The sequence below is a fragment of the Protopterus annectens genome, chromosome 11.part0, assembly GCF_019279795.1.
Source record: "Protopterus annectens isolate FY-2018-M chromosome 11.part0, PAN1.0, whole genome shotgun sequence".
NCBI classification, from domain to species: domain Eukaryota; kingdom Metazoa; phylum Chordata; order Ceratodontiformes; family Protopteridae; genus Protopterus; species Protopterus annectens.
The window spans coordinates 1,026,639,364-1,026,658,360 of NC_056745.1; positions in this window are offsets into that span (position 1 = coordinate 1,026,639,364).

Here is an 18,997-nt window from a genome sequence, read left to right on the forward strand (position 1 = left end):
CGTAGTAAAAAGTTTGTTGGGTAGTTTGGTGTCATTATGTGTCATTATATGTGGAGGGGATGTTATTTACACGTGATTTGTACTGTTAGATGTTTTGAAACTGAATGTTATAGTTTTTAGATGTTTTGGGTTTTAGATGTTCTGGTTTCAGTGTTATGAAATTAGATGTTATAGGTTTTAGATGTTTTGAAGGGGACCCATATGCACACACACACACACACACACACACACACACACACACACACACACACACACACACACACACACACACACAATGAAATAGCAAGTGCTCAAAAGCCTGAAAAGAACAAGACTGAACTTTTTAGATCAAATCACAAAATAATATTAAAAAATTACTATTTTATGCATTGGGGTTAGTTCCTCTACACTCCTGTAATACATGCTATAAAGACATATCAACTGCAATGCCACACAGAAGAGAGCAAAGGACAAATTCTAAGTCTCCACTGTGCAGCAATCTCACACACACACATATACACAGCAGCATGCGGCTATAAAAGCCAGCAGAAAAGACTATTCACTCTTTTGCACATTCAGTCATATGAACTGCAACTATATATATATATATATATATATATATATATATATATATATATATATATAAATACACACAAACACACATATACATACATACATATGTGTGTATGTGTGTGTGCGTATATACCTATAGCTTATGTATCAACATACATAGATACATAGATATAAATGATAAGAGACCTTGGGACACAGGTGGACAGTAGTCTCTCCCTTGATAATCACATCGCCACAGTGGTCAGGAAATCCTTCTACGTTGTTCATCTCATCACAAAAGGATTCTCATCCAGAAAAAATGAGGTCATTGTTCCCCTCTACTCATCACTCATTAGACCCATTATAGAGTACAACGCCCCTTTTGGTATGTACCTCACAAGACATCTACAACAACTGGAAAGACCACAGAAATACCTCACAAAGACGATTACTGGCCTCAAACAGATGCCCTATGCAGACTGTCTCAAAAAGCTACAGCTTTACTCCATTGCATATCGCCTACTCAGGGGTGATCTCTGCCTAACATACAAAGCTATGTCAAACCCAGAGCTGTTGGACATGCTCCACTTAAAGAAATCCCAATCCCTCTGAGCTACATGCTCTAGGGACCTTAACCTTGTCACCACAATAAACAGAACATGCTGGAGGGATAGATTCCTGTCCCAGAGACTACCCATACTCTGGAACAGACTACCTATCTATGTCAAACAGAGCTCCTCATTAGCACTCTTCAAGAAAAATCTTGATGATTGGATGGAAAATGGGAAATTCTCCCCGGGGATCACTTCTGTGGCTCTGTTCGACAGGGGCACAGGAAAATAATTTTCTTGGGTGGCGAAAGCCAGGGTACATTTTTTGGCTAGGCTTGTATGGGCCCTAGGGCCGATAGCCTAGTACCTACCTATGAACCTATGATATAGCTATATAGATGTGTGGGTGAGGGAAGGTATAGAGCCTTTCAACTGCCTCTGATTTTGCTTTATATTTTCATCTAATGTTTGTAAAATTGATTAGTTTTTGGCAAATCATCAAGGAATGCAGTCAATAACAAATAACAGAGATATGAGTGTTAGACTTAACTTTTAGAAAAAGCTACTAGTTTAAAGCTTTTATTCTAGCAATTATCTAAATATGAGTTCTGAGGAAGTCTTTTGGATATACTCTGATGAAAGCGCTTAACTGTGTGCATTAAACTGGTCTATCTTATTCTTGGTGTGGTTGGCTCGTTTGTTCCTGTGTTGGTTCTTGGTTTGTGGCTATGTCTACAATTATCTAAATATATAAGGTCAATAGCTCTCCCTGATTTTGGTCATTTGTCCACCATTATTTTTTAGTCGGTCTATATTATGTTGTCGACAGCTGAAAATGTCGACTCTGAATTGTTCAACACAAAAATTGTCTAACTACAAGATTAGGGAACAGCCATTCTCTTACACCTGCCCTTTCCCTGACTATAGTTTGGCTTCGGAGTTAGAATATTTAGTTAGGGGAGGGCGTGGGGGCCACAGCCCCCCATGTTGGACTAAATATATTTGTTTTTGTGTGGCATTGCCGTTGGAAAGAAATCGGTGATTTGGCCATTCGCTAATCTTGTAGTTCGACATTTTTATGTCGAACAATTCAGACTCGACATTTTCAGTTATCAACAATATAATGTATACCCTTTTTTAACTTTCTCTTTGATTCTTGAGTTAAGAGGTTTAGCGGTATTGGTGGATGTCCATTGGGTTGCATAGTGTAGTTTGATAGCCTTACTCTGAGAAGACAAATTCCTGAGTGAGAGTTATTATTATATATATTATATTTATTATTTATCCATTTATTCATTTCTTTGAGCTCAAACATCTGAGGTGTATCATTGTATTCATACAAGTGGTTGTAACTGATGGTCACATCTGTGTGTGAGGAGGCTTGCCCAGGAGGTTGCAATAGTTTGCACTGTATGGGTCTGACAGCAGCAAGATGAAATTCATGTGGCCATTATTTCTGAAAATATTCATTCATTTGATCCTAATAAGACATTTGAAGTCTACACAACCATATAATTTGCTGGAACTGCTGATGAATCTGTGTGTATGTGTGTGTGTTTGTGTGTGTGTGTGCACATGTATGTGTAGGGGAGATAAAATAAATTACTGTGGCCCTTTGTATTATTTTTATTTTGCTACACTCTGGTATCTGAGGTACACACAGTCAATAAATGTGGCTTTAACTGCTGGATACAGGGGCTGTTAGTAGAAGAAAGTGATTTTTCAAGTTAAGTAGTTATTATTCTGACTTTACAAAAATAGTTTGCATTTGTGGGAAGGCATTTGGGATGGTTTACTGTGGCTGTTTTTAACACAGATTATCTAAGATGTGCAGCCAACGAAGAATCTGCAATTGATGGGTATAAAGGTTGCCTGTGATAAAAACGAATGCGTGCGTTTGTGTGTGGGGGGTATAGTATGTCTAACAGCAGCAAGACAGCCATACTTTTTTCACTTTCAATCACAGTCAAACACCAGTATTGTAGATAATAAGTAACATCTATGGCAGTCCCAGCAGGAAGTGTGTGACAGCAACTGATCATTGGCACAGTGGCATAAGGAATAATATTTTATCTAAATGCTGTTAGTTCTATGGCTGAGATTTTGGCTGTGATTTCTTCTTTGTGAAATCTGGATGCCCTCTCTGTCTCTATGGGTTTTATAAGAGTGATCTGGTTTCTACTGCTAGACCATCAGCTGTGTAATATATGCTTCTGACTATTTTCTGATTTTACTTTCATCCCAGTCTAACATCAGAGTGGCCAAAGAAGGTGACTGTCTTGTTTTGGAGGAGCAGAAAGGCAGGCACTATTCCCAGATAGGACTGATATAGTTTTGCAAGCATTTGTTTCTCAGTTTATTGTAGAACTACTGTTTTGTTAGTTTTGAACATTAAGCTTCAGACACAACATATTTTTCCTTGAACTTCTTTCCTTACTCATTATTTATTGCTCACGCTATCAATGGAGCAAAAATTTGTAAAAAAGGTTCTAAGGTGCAGCCAAGAACATCTAGAACCCTATGACTTCTGCATGAATAGTGGCATCCAGATCTCTGGCTTAATTTAGTTATTTCCTCTAAACATTTTACATTGTACTCTTGCCAAGTTATGGTGTACTAAAATGACAGGAAACAAAGTAAAATGTAATGGAAAGTATGAAATAACAAGAAAGAAGTAACCTAGCTGGATGGTGTTGGGCCAGGATGATGGAAAAACAGGGGAAGGACACTGGGGAGGTGTACAGGGAGCAATGTGCAGAAGCTGGGTCACTAAGTCCTTTGCACAGGGCTCTATTTCACCTAAGGCTGGCCTTGTTGATTGCAGTCAGACATCTAAGGCGCATAAAGTCAGTAAAGTGGTTATAATGAGTGAATATTGTGGATGTTGGTAGAAGAAAGTGAATGACCTTATCTGTTATTGGGCATCGCTAATCATCATTGACCCACTATAATAGATCCCCATTGTAGATCAGAGCATGTGTATGTACCTTTAAGAAGCATTTTCAGATGTAAACACATGCATATAAATACTGACTATGTGTAGCCAGCACTGCCATTTTGAGAGAACAGCCAGAGTGTTAACATGTATGTGTGTGTGGTAGTCTGTTTATTTAAGTTTAAGTTACAAAAGCCTCATTCCTGATGTGTTTGTGCATAATAAAGCTGTTTGAACTGAACCCACGAATGTTTGTCTGTTTTATCCTGACCAGACAAGGAACATGGTATCAGAACTAGGATTAGAAGAACAACTTCTTTGAGCCATGAGGTGCAGAGTTGAAGATGAAGGCAGACTAAGCAGGTTGAGTAAAATGGAGCTTAGACAAGCAAAAAAGGGCCAAAACAATCTAAAGGGAAAGAAAACTGCACAAATTATTTATTTGGCAAAGAAAATGAAACGGCACATTTATAAGGCACAGTGCACATTATTAATCAAACGAGTAGCACAAAAACATATTATTAAGCAAACAAAAGGCACAAAGTGCATTATTAATTAAACAAAATGTTTGGAATCATGATATTTGATAAAACTAGCAGAAGTATTCATATGGGGCTTGGAATTACTTTTGGTTTGCATAACGAACATGTTTAAGTAAAATGGGCACAAAAAAAGTATAATGAGTATGATAAGAGATTAAAAGAGCTTAATGGGTACAATTAGAAAGGGCAAATTAAGCTTAAAAAGCAAGGTAACTGCATGTTTTTTAGTAAAAGACTGTGTTTGGGCACAGACTACTATTTTGCATTGACCAAAGCATTTCAAAGCATAACTAGAGTTGTTTGAAGTATGTCAGAGTGTGCGAAGTGCTTGCAGAGTGTGTGCCTTATTACAGTGCAGTTACTTCAAAGAGTTTTCTGTGCGCAAAGTACAGTTATATTACAAGGGGCTGTCAAAGTACAGCCATTTGAAGAGTTTCTGTGCTGTGTACAGTTTATTTGCAAAGTGCATTCATCTTGAAGTGTTTCTTACTGTGAGCTTCTTCTGCTGTGTACAGTTTGCTCGCAAAGTACAGTGATTTTGAAGTATTTTTTACACTGATAAGGAGTGGTTTCACAAAGTACAGTATTTTCAAACTGTTCTTGTGCTGCAGAGACTTATTTGGCAAAGTGCAGTTATTTCAAAGAGTTTGTTGTGCTGTTGGGCATAATTACAAATACTGACAATGTTTTGGTCTATATATATATATATATATATATATATATATATATATATATATATATATATATATATATATATATATTTATGTGTGTATGTTCATACATGATTTCAAGCACCTACACTACTGTGTGTTGATATTTCCTAGACCAGATCCACTTGTGTTTGATTGTGATATAGCAGAGAATTGGAGAGTATTCAAACAGGAATACGATATTTTCATACAAGCAGCTTTTCTGACAAAGATGCACATACAAGGGCATTCATTCTGCTTAACTTAGCTGGGTCACAAGCCATTAAAAGAGAGCATTCATTTGTGTATGCGAAATAAGTATATGCAGGAGAGGGAGCAAACCATCATGTCGTGGTACCGGCTGAATCAAGGGAAGACCCTGAGTGCTTAAAATGTAAATTTAGAAAAATGTGCAACCCCCAGATAAATGTTACATTAGAGAGGCACTTATTTTATACAAGAGACCAAAAGCCAGGTGAAATGTTTGCAGCTTATATCACTGACTTGAGAAATAAAGGTAAAATGTGCAGATTTGGTGACTTGAAAGATGAGTTAATAATAGATAGGCTTGTGCATGGTGTTAATAGTACTGCAGTGAGAAAGATGTTGCTTCATGACAGTGATTTAATTTTAAGCAAAGCCATAGAGATTTGTCAAATCCACGAGCTCACAGAAAGGCATTCAGATATGCTTACAAGTGATAAGAGCATTGTTTCAGCAGCCTCTAGAGCAAACATAGACAGCATGCAGCACATAGCAAGCAAAACAGGCCTAAGCACATGGTAGCTGAAATCCCTGTGAGTGTGCCAGGGAGAACGCATAGCTTTCTAGCAAGTTCCAAGACCAGCTCAGTAAAAAGGGCATGCTCAGTGCAGTATAAGAGTGAGTCAGCAAAACCCAAGTCAAGCCTTATTATTAACTGTTATAATTGTGGTGCCAATCATGAGTCCAAAAGAGAGAAGTGCTTAGCATTTGGTCAGCAGTGCCACAAGTGTAAAAAATGTAACCATTTTCTAAAGTTTTGTAAATCAAGCAAGCCTCATTCAGTTATTAGGAAAGGACATTTAGAAAAGCAGTTTGATCATATGGAAAGCTGCCACCCTACTTTCTATGTAGATGGTGTATCAGTGGTCAGTAAAAAGGTTAATGCAGTAGATTTGTTGGCAAAGAATGAAGTATTTTGCACTGCCTTGATCAGTGATAAGACCACAGAGCTCAAAGTAGACATTGGTTCAAAGTGTAATGTAATGTCAGCAGAAACATTTGAGCAAGTGAGGGCTAGTGAGCAACTTAATTTGGTCAATTGTGTGAAGCTTGTTGCTTATGGAGGGGAAGAGATTCAAACCGAAGGCTCAGTAGTGCTTTCATGCTATTCGACTGGGAACAGGTACAGTTTGCAATTTTATGTAGTCCGAAGACCTGTGAAGTCATTATTAGGTCTCAGAGATAGTTTAAGAATGAGACTGCTTTCTTTCAGCAAAGTACATCATGTAAGCACATGTCCCAGTTCCAGCTTTAGTGATGCTATTTTCTCAGATTATGCTGATGTGTTCGACGACAAGCTAGGCAAACTTCCAGTTGTGTACTCCATTAAAGTTACCCAGAGGTTAGTCCAGTGGTCAGACAAGCAAGAAGACTTCCAATAGCTATGCAGGACAAAGTCATGGTCCAGTTAGACAAAATGATGCAGCAAGGTGTGATTTGTCCAGTCACAAAATCAACTGAGTGGGTGTCTTCCATGGTAGCTACTCATAACAAAAATTCAGATGAGTCAGAATATGCATTGATCCAAGAGACTTGAACAAGGCATTAAAGAGACCTCATCATTCTATGTGTGCAGTTAAGGAGACTGCAACCATCATGCCAAATGCCACTGTTTTTCTGTCTTGGATGCAAAGAGTTCATTTTGGCAAGTGACGCTTGATCACAAATCTTCACTACTGACTACATCAAGTACTCAATTTGGTAGGTACAGATTCCTCAGGATGCCTTTTAGAATACATTCTGCCAGTGAAGTCTTTCAGTGTGCAATGGAGGAAACTTTTTCAGGCTACCCGTGTGCTATAATAGTTGATGATTTACTGGTTGGAGGCAATGGAGAATCAGAACATGACAGAAACCTCATGAAAGTTCTGGACAGAGTGTGTTAAGTAAATTTAAAGCTCAATCTTCTGAAATGCAAATTCAGGCTACCAGAAGTTACTTATGTAGGTCATTTATTTACCAGTATGGGCTTATGACCAGATACTTCTAAACAAGCAGCCATTCTTGAGATGCCAGCTCCAGACAATGTCCAAGCCCTACAGCATTTTCTTGGTATGGTTAACTATTTGGGCAACTTTCTTCCTGACTTTAGTGAGTTATCAGCACCTTTAAGAGAGCTGACACACAAAAATGTTGCATGGTCATGATTAGAACAACACCAGAGAGCATTTGATAACCTCAAACAGCAAATTGCTAATCTGCCTACATTAAGGTACTATGATGTCCCCAAACCAGTAGTTCTTTCCTGTAATGCTTCAAAGTTTGGTCTTGGTGCAGTTAGTCTTCAAGAGGGCAGACCTGTCCCCTATGCATCTAGAACTCTTACCCAAACTGAGATGCAGTATGCTCAATTGAGAAGGACCTTTTGGCAATTGTGTTTGCATGTTCGAAGTTCCATGATTATATTTATGGCTGAGCAATCCAGATAGAAACTGACCATCAACCTCTAGTCAGTATTTTAAAGAAATTTATGCATTCCACTCCAGCAAGACTACAAAAAAATTATGCTAAAATTACAAAAGTATAATTTCAAAATGCCCTATAAAAAGGTAAACTTCTTTATCTGGCAGATACCTTATCCAGATCACCCAGAAATACCACTAAACAGCTTGATGTACTGAATTTTGACTTTGATGTTATGGAAGTGCATAATTTTTCTACCACGAGACTTGATGGCCTGAGTTATCATACAAAGACTGATCGAATTTTGCAAAAGCTCAACCATTTCATCAGTGTTTGATAGCCATCAAAGCAATCTTGTGTACCGCCAGAAGTGCAACCTTATTTTCCATACAGAGATGAGATGTTGATGGAAGATGGTATCATTTTCAAATGTCAAAAAGTTATAGTTCCTACTTACTTACAACAAGAATACATTCAGAGTTTACATCATGGCCACCCAGGTTCCAATTCTACCAAAAAAAGGGCAAGAGGAGTCGTATTTTCATGTTCTCTACCAAAAGACTTTGATAAAGTGCTTTCTTCTTGTTCAGCTTGCAACAGTACTAAACCACATTTGCAAAAAGAGACACTTCAGCTAAACCAAATTCCTGAACTACCTTGGTCAACAGTAGCCACTGATATATTCGAGTGGAACAGTCAACATTTCTTAGTGTTGGTAGACTCTTATTCGAACTGGTTTGAAATCAATTTGCTACCTAACCTAACGTCCAGTGCTATTATTACTAAGATGAAACATCATTTCTCAGTACATGGTAGTGCACACAAAGTTATTTCTGACAACGGTTCTCAATTATCAGTCAATTGTTTCAGAGATATGCTAAAGAATGGGACTTTATCCATGTTACTAGCAGTCCTGAACATCCTCAGTCAAACAGCCTTGCTGAAAGTGCAATACAGAATGGAAAGCAATTACTAGAGAGGTTAAAGTGTGACAATACCGATATCTTCTTCAATTTACTCAATCTCAGAAATATACCCCGTGACAATCTACTTTTTTGCCTGTTCAGAGACTTCTATCTAGGCAAACCAGAACAGCCTTGCCTATCAGTTCTTGTTTGTTGGTGCCTAATGCTAAAAACAACAGTACAATCAAATACCAACTTTTTAAAAAGTGTTCTTCTCAGAAGTCTACCTATGATAAAATGAGCAGATTTCTTTGTCCATTAAAAAAGGAGAGACAGTGAGGATGCAAATGGCGAAAGACTTTGATCGAATTGGTCAAGTGAGAGGTATATGTACTGAGCTGAGATTCTACTTAGTGGAATCTGAGGGTATAGAGTACAGGAGAAACCGCAGACATCTTCTTCCTGTATCTGTGATACAGACTCTAGATCTTGGAATAACCCTGACAATGTTTGTACTGAAGAACATGTTGCAGTATCCGTTCCTGTTCCTGATGATGTCCCAGTTGCTCCCAGAGTTGAACCTTCCTTTAAGACAGTCCCTGTTGCTAGATCCAATTCTGAATTTTATGTTACATGGTCAGATCGTATTTCTAGACTTAGTGAAAATACACAGCAACCTGGACATGATTATTTTATATGTGTCTGATTTTCTATAATTGCATGTTGAAGAATTAGTTTTGTATAATTGCATGTCAAAAGATCATTTCTGTAAATTGCATGTCATCGAATACTGTCATTTCATATACTGACTATTTCTCAAAGAGGGAGGATATAGATCAGAGCATGTGTATGTATTTTTAAGAAGCATTTCCAGATGTTAGCATGTGCATATAAATACTGAGCACCTGCAGGCAGCAATGCCATTTTGAGAGAACAGGGTGTTAACATGTATGACTGTGGTAGTCAGTCTGTTTATAAGTTTATTTAAGTTTAAGTTAGAAAGCCAACTTCCTGATGTGTTTGTGTGTAATAAAGCTGCTTGAACTGAACCAATGAATGTTTGTCTGTTTTATCCTGACCAGACGAGCAACACCCACCCCATTCCAAATAGCTTCACACATTCTGTTGCTTCCTGTCCCTCCCCACACACATACTTTGAAGTTACTAACTGTGATGGGCCAGTAATCAAGGAGTCTGAATCCTCACCACTGATGTTGGAGAGGGATGTTCACTTGGAATGCAAATGGATACACTCAGTATTTCCAGATGCAGCTCTCTGGACCATGTACAATTTCCTTTAGGAGCACACAGGGAACACACAAAGCCCAGGGTCTGGATTTCTATATCTGTCTCCCTCCAGGTCCCCAGTAAGACTGTCCACTGGTACAGCTGTAGAGTTAAGTCTTCAGCCGAGAGCCCAAGCCAAATTCTCCAGCACTCTCTCTGTGAAACCAGTGCTTTGTGTCCCTGCTCCAAGTAGCTGACACACACATACACACACACACACACACACACACACACACACACACACACACACACACACACACACACACACACACACACCACACACACACACATGTGAAAGGCTGGAGGCTGGCACAAATTTACCTGCTGTACCCCCTTCTGCCCAGAGTATAAGGTAGTTATCACTGCCACCAGACACTCCACAATCAGCTACTCTAAGACCCTTAACAAAGGGTGCCCAATTATACAATATTAATACTAATACAAATGCTAGTAGTTGACCAAGAAAGCTAGTCCACACAGTGTCACCAAATAAATATAAGCACTCTCAAAGGTTAAATACTTTCTAAAAGGACCAGCCACAATAAAAGTTTTAAATATATTCAATAATAAATAATAAAAGTGCATGGAAATACTGAATATATATTTACAGTAAACCACAGAGTTCAAATTGCAGGAAATATTGAACATAACTCTGATGGACAGACTCAGAGAAATAAAGAAAAACAATATCTAAACTAAGTCTCACTTTATTTTCCTGACTGAATCTAGGAGAATTACTATTCCCTACTTACTTAATAGAGCAAGGCACATGATGTAGTGAACGGTCCTTCTTGTTGTCAGACCCAAAACAGAATAATCAATACTGAGAGATTTCTATTTGTAATATCTAAAATTTCCAAAGCATAATGACCTCTTCTGGTCACCTGACTCTAGGTTCTCACACTATTCCCCTTTGAAGCTTGAGACAGGATGTCAACATAGATGTGATAAGATACACATTTAAAGTTTTGCTAATGTTTATGGCAGTGCCTGGGGCTTCCACTATTTTTACTGAGCTAATGAACAAAGGCTTCTTCCAGACATGCCAGTTCTGGTCCTATTAAGAGCTGTGGAACAAGCACTTCCATGGCCCAACAGGTGGTCCAATTAACAGTATTTTTCTTAAAATAAGATGTAAGCTAGCTGTTTAACCCCTTCTCTTCCAGTGCATTTTGCTAGCATATATGCATACAGTTTCACATGTATATTCCTTCTCTGTCCAGCAGGACCCACTGTTTTTTTAACACTAGCAACTTTACAACCACATTTTGATTTTCAAATGCCATACAGTTCTAATACATTTGTAACATAAGCATCTGTATGAATCAGTTTGATATTCAAATGATATACAGTTCTAATTCATTTGTGATGCAAGCATTTGTGCAAATCACTTAGATATTCAAATGCCATATAGTTCTAATACAGTTGTAACACAAGCATCTTCTATAAATCAGTTTGATATTCAAAGAACAGATCATTCTTTACAGAACCCCAGTTGGCTATGCTGGCACTAGCCCATATCATCACACTAACCACCACTGCAGTTGGATACCAGCAGGGCAAATAAGTGCTACCTAGTGGAACTGGAGAACAGCAAATTTTTCTTAGCATGCCACATTGATAGTGATTCTTAAAGGGAAATGTGGTTGAAGTGCCTGACCAAGAATGGTTGTGTTTATTCAGACTTTAAAGCTGAAGCAGAAGAATCACTGAAGATAGCATATTTAATTTGAGGAACAAATTCCTTTTAAATAAGGGAAGACTGGCCATAGGATTAAACTAGTCAGTCAGGATAAGACCACCAGATATAAAGGAAATATATGAGCAGGCAACTGACAGAGCCGAGTTTGTCATTGGGATCCAAAAGCAATATTATAACAAAGAAGAAATACACATTAAAGCCATTTTTTTCATGAGTACAAAGCCTGCTGTACTATAATGTGGGATGACTTGGCCCTCTAACATCGGTCTCTGTCTCTATCTCTCTCCCTATTTCTAATTAACCAGGCATCCCACAGGCAGTAAGTTAAGGCAAAACTCCCAAGTTCACCAGTTTTCGTCTTGTCATTCTATATGCTCTGGACCCCCAAGTTGGTCATCCTAATTCTTCCCCTTGAGTTCACTATTGCCATAAACCTATGGGTAGTGGTCATCTGATGCATTCACTTATGACTTATAATTCTTTTAGATAAGCAGTTCAGCTTGGACTTGGCAAATTGACAGAGAAGAGATTTAAGACAATGAAAACACAAGTTTCTAAACATCAGGCTACTAAAACTGAAGCCCACTATGTTCTGCTCACATAAAAAAATATATATTTGAATGGAGTCCCCTAAATAAAGCCATCTGAATCTCTCTAATCAAATATACTGACTCCATAGATCCACAATCATGGAGAATGGGCAGACACACCAACACAGGAAATGTATTCCTGCATTACTTCTACACCACCTTCCTGTTAAAAAAATCATTTAGTCTGCATCTGCAATTCAGAGAAAACAAACACCAACCAAAGAAAAACATGAAGAATGTAAAGTCTGTCATACTCAGACATCAGTAAAAATCAAACTTTACAGACTAAACTAAGACAGAAACATGAAGGTCAAACCTACATCTAATGTTTGCAAATTCACTGAAACTGGTAGTTGACACAACTTATTTGATACAGATGTGATAATACCAGATCTGAAACATTGACAGGGAGAAATGCTAGACTGAGCAAATCAGAATCTCAGTTATTATACTTATTTATTTATTTTTTGCAAAAAAGTGATGAGCTGAGAATAAATACTGTTAATTGGGTAAAGAAGTTGAAAGTCAAACTTAGAATTAAAGATGATTAACTGATAAATGTCAAGTTTGATATTCCTAAGATGTAGATAACAGATACATAGCTGTAGTCTCCTTTTTATCTAATAGGCTATATTCTTTTGTTTATGCTTTTGTTTTTATGACTGCTTGCATAGTTTTGCTTTCTTCTTCCTTTTGGGGGGACTGGTCTGCATTCCTTTCATGGTGCTCCTTGTTGATTTATTGTCTATGCTTTGTTAGTCTCTTCTTTTATGAACCATGCCAGAATTATTTTTTTCACACATTTATTAATATTAAAATAAAAACTCTGCTGTTTTCACTATAGTACCTTGCATGTTAGCACAGAGCTTCCAAATGTTTTAGCATTTTTCACATCTAAATAAGAAACGGTGGAAAAATAATTTACTATAGCAAGAGGCTGTTTATCTTTGTGTGTGCCTTCACTGTTACATCAGTGAAACCAGACTTGTATATGATCCCTCACTCTTACTTTAACTTTGCAAGTTCTCCTCATTTTTGAGCAACTTTGAAAATATATCCTCTCTAAAGTGTATATTGGGTCTGACATACCTTAATAAATGAACAGGGTACCCGTAAAATAGAAAAAGTTTTGTACATTTCATTTTTTACCCTATGCAGCAAATTATGAACAAAGAAAATTAAAAAACTTGCTTTAAGAAAATATAAACAATGAAATAATGACAGTGCCCAGTAGCTCTCAATGTTCATTTGCTGAATTGGATTACTGTTCTGCTTGCTCAAAATTTGGTTCTTTATTGTTTTATGACCCTAGGACTTCTAAGAAACAGTCAATAATTAACAGTCAATCCACATAAGATTCTAGAAAGTATATGGACCAAGCATAAACACCATTTACATTTCACAAGATGCCTTTTCTCTTGACAGGCAAATGCTGTAGTAACAGCATAGACTATAACTGTATAACTCCACATTGTTCCTCCTACTCATTAACAACAAAATAACACAATTTGTCTGAAATTGGCTTTTTAGCACATGCAAATTTAAATGTGACTGCATTGCTAATACAGTGCCTGTGACTAAATGTATTGCAAGATGGACTGTATGATTGGCTGAGAACTTATTTAAAAACCACTGTTGTTCCTCAGGTCAATGCATTTAGTTTTTGAATCACAGCTGATTACCAGCTAAATGAGAAATTACTTGAATGCAGCCACATTCTAGCTTAGATTAGTGAGACAATTAAATAAACTGAGACATCATCTGCTTCAGAACTGTCTGAAATGACAAGAGAGTTCTCAAATTCTTTAGCAGACAGATGTGCCGTAGTTATCTCCAGAGCTGTGATTTCTCGAGTAGAATTCCATACCCTGCAGACAGTGATACCTACTTAGAGCTGAAAGTCATGTGCCTAGAACATGTTAGTAAACAAAGCAATAATGTCTTGAATATAATCTTTATTTAAGATAAGTCCATCCTGTGTCATTAGTTTAATTACCAAACCTTTGTTTGCAGAGTGTGGTAATTTGTTTATCCATTGCTAGATATCCTTGTTGCTTATTGACTATGTAAACTTGACCTGATTATAATAGTATAGGTAATTAAGCAATTCAATTTCTTTGAGGTATGCTATACTGCATTTGCAAGGTATATATTAACATGTCTTGCAGTGCCTAAACATTTGTAGACAATATAAGGTTCGGCTACTTTGAGATTACCATGATGCTTAAAAAGGAAAAGTGTTTTAGCAAACCTTGCACTTTTCTTGATCTATGAAAGGACTGGATTCACTATCTGCTCTGACCATTCTGCTTACAGAAGCACATTTAAAAAGTATTTTGCAGGAAAGCAATTCTTACTGAGTGTGACGACCGTGCCCTGGCCCAGCAATCAAGGAGCCTCAGTCTCACATGCTGGGGTCCACACTACCTTATCTGGCCTGTTCTTCCTTATCAGGTCTGTAAGGGGAGCAGCTATGGTATTATAATTGGGAACAAACTTTCTGTAGTACCCTGCTGTCCATAACAATGCCCTCACCTGCTTTTTGGTAACAGGCGCAGGGCATGCCTGAATAGCTTCCACTTTGGCAGGTTCTGGCCTTATCTTACCACTCCCCACTCTATGCCCTAGGTAGGAGACCTCTGCCATACCTACCTGACATCTACTCAGCTTAATGGTCAACCCTGCTCTCTGTAGTCTGCCCAGCACCTCCCTAACATGCTGAAGGTGCTCTTGCCAGGAATGGCTGTAGATAGCAATATCATCCATGTAAGCAAGGGCAAACCCTCCTACCCCTGCTAAGATATGATCTACCAGCCTCTGGAAAGTCGCTGGGGCAGTCTTCATCCCAAAGGGCATCTTTGTGAACTCATACAAGCCAGAAGGAGTCACCACGGCTGACTTCTCTCTCTCACTGGGAGTCAAAGGCACCTGCCAGTAACCCTTGGTAAGATCAATGGTTGTAAGATACTTAGCCCCACCCAGCTGCTCTAGGGCCTCATCTATCCTAGGCATGGGATAAGCATCTGGCTCTGTGTGACTATTTAATTTCCTGTAATCCACACAGAACCTGGTGCTGCCATCCTTCTTTGGCACCAGTACCACTGGTGAGGCCCAGGGAATGTTGGACTCTTGAATTACCCATAGTTCCAACATCTCCTTTACCTCCTCCCTCAGAGTCTGTTTGACTCTCTCAGGCACCCTATATGGGGCCTGCCTGATAGGCCTTTGGGGTTCTGTATCCACCTGGTGCTGCACCAGGTGGGTGCTCCCTGGTTTCCTGGTGAGCATGCCTCTAAACTACTTCAACACTGCTCGGATTTCTCGAACCTGGGTAGGAGATAGCTGCTGGGACATTGCTACCCCTTCCACCGAGGTGTCAGCCCGAGCCTCACTGAGGAGGTCAGTCACAAGATCTCTGTCAGACTCCTCCTGCAATACACTGCAAATGCTCAGCACAACGGCCTCCCTATCATGGAAAGGTTTCATCATGTTAACATGGTACAATTTGGGGCCCTGCCGTCTGCCTAGCACTTTCACCATGTAGTTAACATCGCATACCCTTCTTACCACCTTGTAGGATCCCTCCCAAGCTGCTTGCAACTTATGTCTGACAAGAATGAGAACCATCACCTGCTACCCTACAGCATACTCTCTAGCTTGAGCATTCCTGTTATACCACACCTTTTTCTTTGTTGGGCTTCTGTCAGGTTCTCCTGGGCCAAGCCCATGAGTTCCCTGAGCCTTGCCCTGAGGGTTAGGACGTATGCCACAACAGACTCCTTGTGAGACTCACGCTCACCTTCATCTCGAATTAACTCTTGAGGTCCTGTCACCCTATGCCCATACAGCAACTCAAAGGGTGAAAAACCTGTGGATTCCTGGGGAACCTCTCTGTAAGCGAACAACAGATGGGGAAAATATTTGTCCCACTTCCTCTTAAACTGATCTGCAAATGCCAGTAGCATGGACTTGATTGTAGAGTTTAACCTCTCAACAAGACCATTAGTCTGGGGATGGTAGGGGGTGATCTTCATGTGCTTCACCCCACACAACTTTTACAGACAGCCAGCAGGTCTGACATAAAATTGGCACCTCCGTCAGACAGTATTTCATTTGGGAAATGTAACCTGCTGAAAATCTCTAGCAAAGCATTTGCCACCTTCTTGGCCTCAATAGAGGACAAAGCCACTGTCTCAGGTTATCATGTAGCATAATCTACAATCACTAGGACTTACTTTTTCCCTGTGGAACTTGGGGTACTCAGAGGACCCACAATATCCATAGCTACCCTCTGAAATGGCTCCTCAATCACAGGCAAAGGCATCAAAGGAGATCTCACCTTGTCTCCTGCCTTGCCTACCTTTTGGCACTGCCCACAGGTCCTGCAGTACCCTGTTACATCTCTGGAAATTCCAGGCCAATAGAAGTTTTGCATAACATGCCTCTTTGTACGTTTTATGCCCATATGACCTGCAAAGGGAATATCATGGGCTATGGCTAGAAGTGCCAGATGGTAAGCTCTAGGCACTACCAACTGCTGTACTCTCTCACTTTCTAGCCCTCCCTCAGAGGTCCACTCTCTGTATAGTAATAATTTGTCCAAGTATACAGATTCCCCCTTCCCTTGAGAATCAGGTGCCTCCCTAGCTACCTGCCTCAGGTCTTGCAGTGTAGGGTCTGAGAGCTGAGCCTGTCTCAAGTCTTTCTTTGTAACCCTTCCCAGCTCCCCTTCCACAGGAAGTCTGGCATCCTCTTATGGTGGTGCCTCACTGACAGCCTGGGTACTACTACTAACCTCTACCTTTGCAGTTACCCTGTCCAAGGGAACATCATTACCCACAAGCAGCTGTGGCTCACATTCAGTCTCACTGCTACTGTGTAGCTCACTCCCTGAAGTAACCACCTCAGCAGTCCTGGCTGCAAGTATGCAGTCTGTCTGGGTCTCCCCCAGGCTATCAAACACACATGCTTGTCTCCTAGCCTTACTGCTTTTAACTGCATAAGTACATAGTACTGCCTCATCCAAATCCTTCCCTCTCAGGACATCTGCAAAATGGTAGTGCCATACCCCTGTTGTCTCAAGACAACCCACTGTTGGCATTTTGTCTTTCTCACGTAGTGGCTTCCTCACCTTTGGTTCCCCACCTTGCCTCCATGGACATCTGTATGCCACTTGGCCCCACTGGTTGCATTCAAAACATTTAACCCTAGTTCCTGGATGTGGACCTGGACTAGTGGCTTCCCCTGCTACTGGCAGATTCTGTTGGCCAGTCTGTGCTGCCCACCATGGGTTCCTTTAGTCCCATGAGCAATACTGGGGTTCCCTTTCCTGTGCAGAGCTGCCCTGCTTGATAGGTATAGGTCTCCCTTCTTCCCCAACTCCTAAAGTAGCACATTGTTTATCAGCTAACCAGATCCTCATGTCCTCAGGCAAAGTGCTAAGGGCTTGTTCCCTTACCAAAAGGTCTGCCATTCCTTCAGAAGTGGTGACCTGACATCCACTCACCCAAGCTATGAAAATAAGTGCTCAGTTCAACAACATATTTACATACATTTTCATCTGCCTTGCGTCTATGCTCACAAAACTTTTTCTATACATTTCAGGTATTAGTTTAAAAAATTCTAATAAATGTCTTTTTACAGCAGTATAATCAAAACAGTCAGTGTCATGCATTTTTGCTAAAGAAGTTACAGCTTTACCATAGAGTAAGGGTGTCAGGAACCGTACCCAGAGCCTTTGGTCAACTTCATACTGTTTACATACCCGCTCAAACATATAAATGAAGCTATCAAAATTATCCCCCTCTTTAAACTGTGGAAGAAATTTACTGACCTTTTGTGCTTCTGGGGTCCGGTTACACCCTTCCCCATTACCTCCATGACTCTGGCTAAGAGTCAGCATTTCCCTCTCATGTCTCCTCTGCTGTTAATTTTCCTCAGCTTGTAAACTCCTCATTTTCTCAGCTGCTTCTAGTTCCATATGCCTGGCCTCCAACTCAAGTCTCTTTAGATCCAGCTGGATTTTTAAGTCCACTGCAGAAAGGTTGAGCTGTCCATTCTCCGAGGATATTGTATCTCCACTGTCAGTCTGATTGTCCTCCAGGCTGCTATTTTCTGATGCAGCTGTAACCAAGGCTGCAATCAGGTCTGCTTTAGTCAGGTTTCCATGCACAGGCACCCTAGCCTGGCACATCTCTACCAGCTGGCTCCTTGTCAGCTTTCCATACTCTTCTGCTGACATGCTGTCTGCTCACACTGACTAACACTAAGCTAACAAAAGAACTAAAACAATTGTTATTTGAACACTGAGTATACACCACATGGCTGTTTTAGAGTACAAAACACTTTTAGAGATCAATGTAATAAGCTACAGGAATTTTCTCTACCCCACACTACTACAAGCCAATTAGTATGTGAAGCAGATCCCACCATTGCCAAACACTTGTGACGACTGTGCCTTGGCTCAGCAATCAAGGAGCCTCAATCCTCACCACTAACACCAGGAAGGTTGTCTCATAGAAGAGGAAAGGATAACTAATACACACAGTAAAATACAATTTCCCTTAAGTGCACACAGAGATCACAGTCAGTCTGGGGC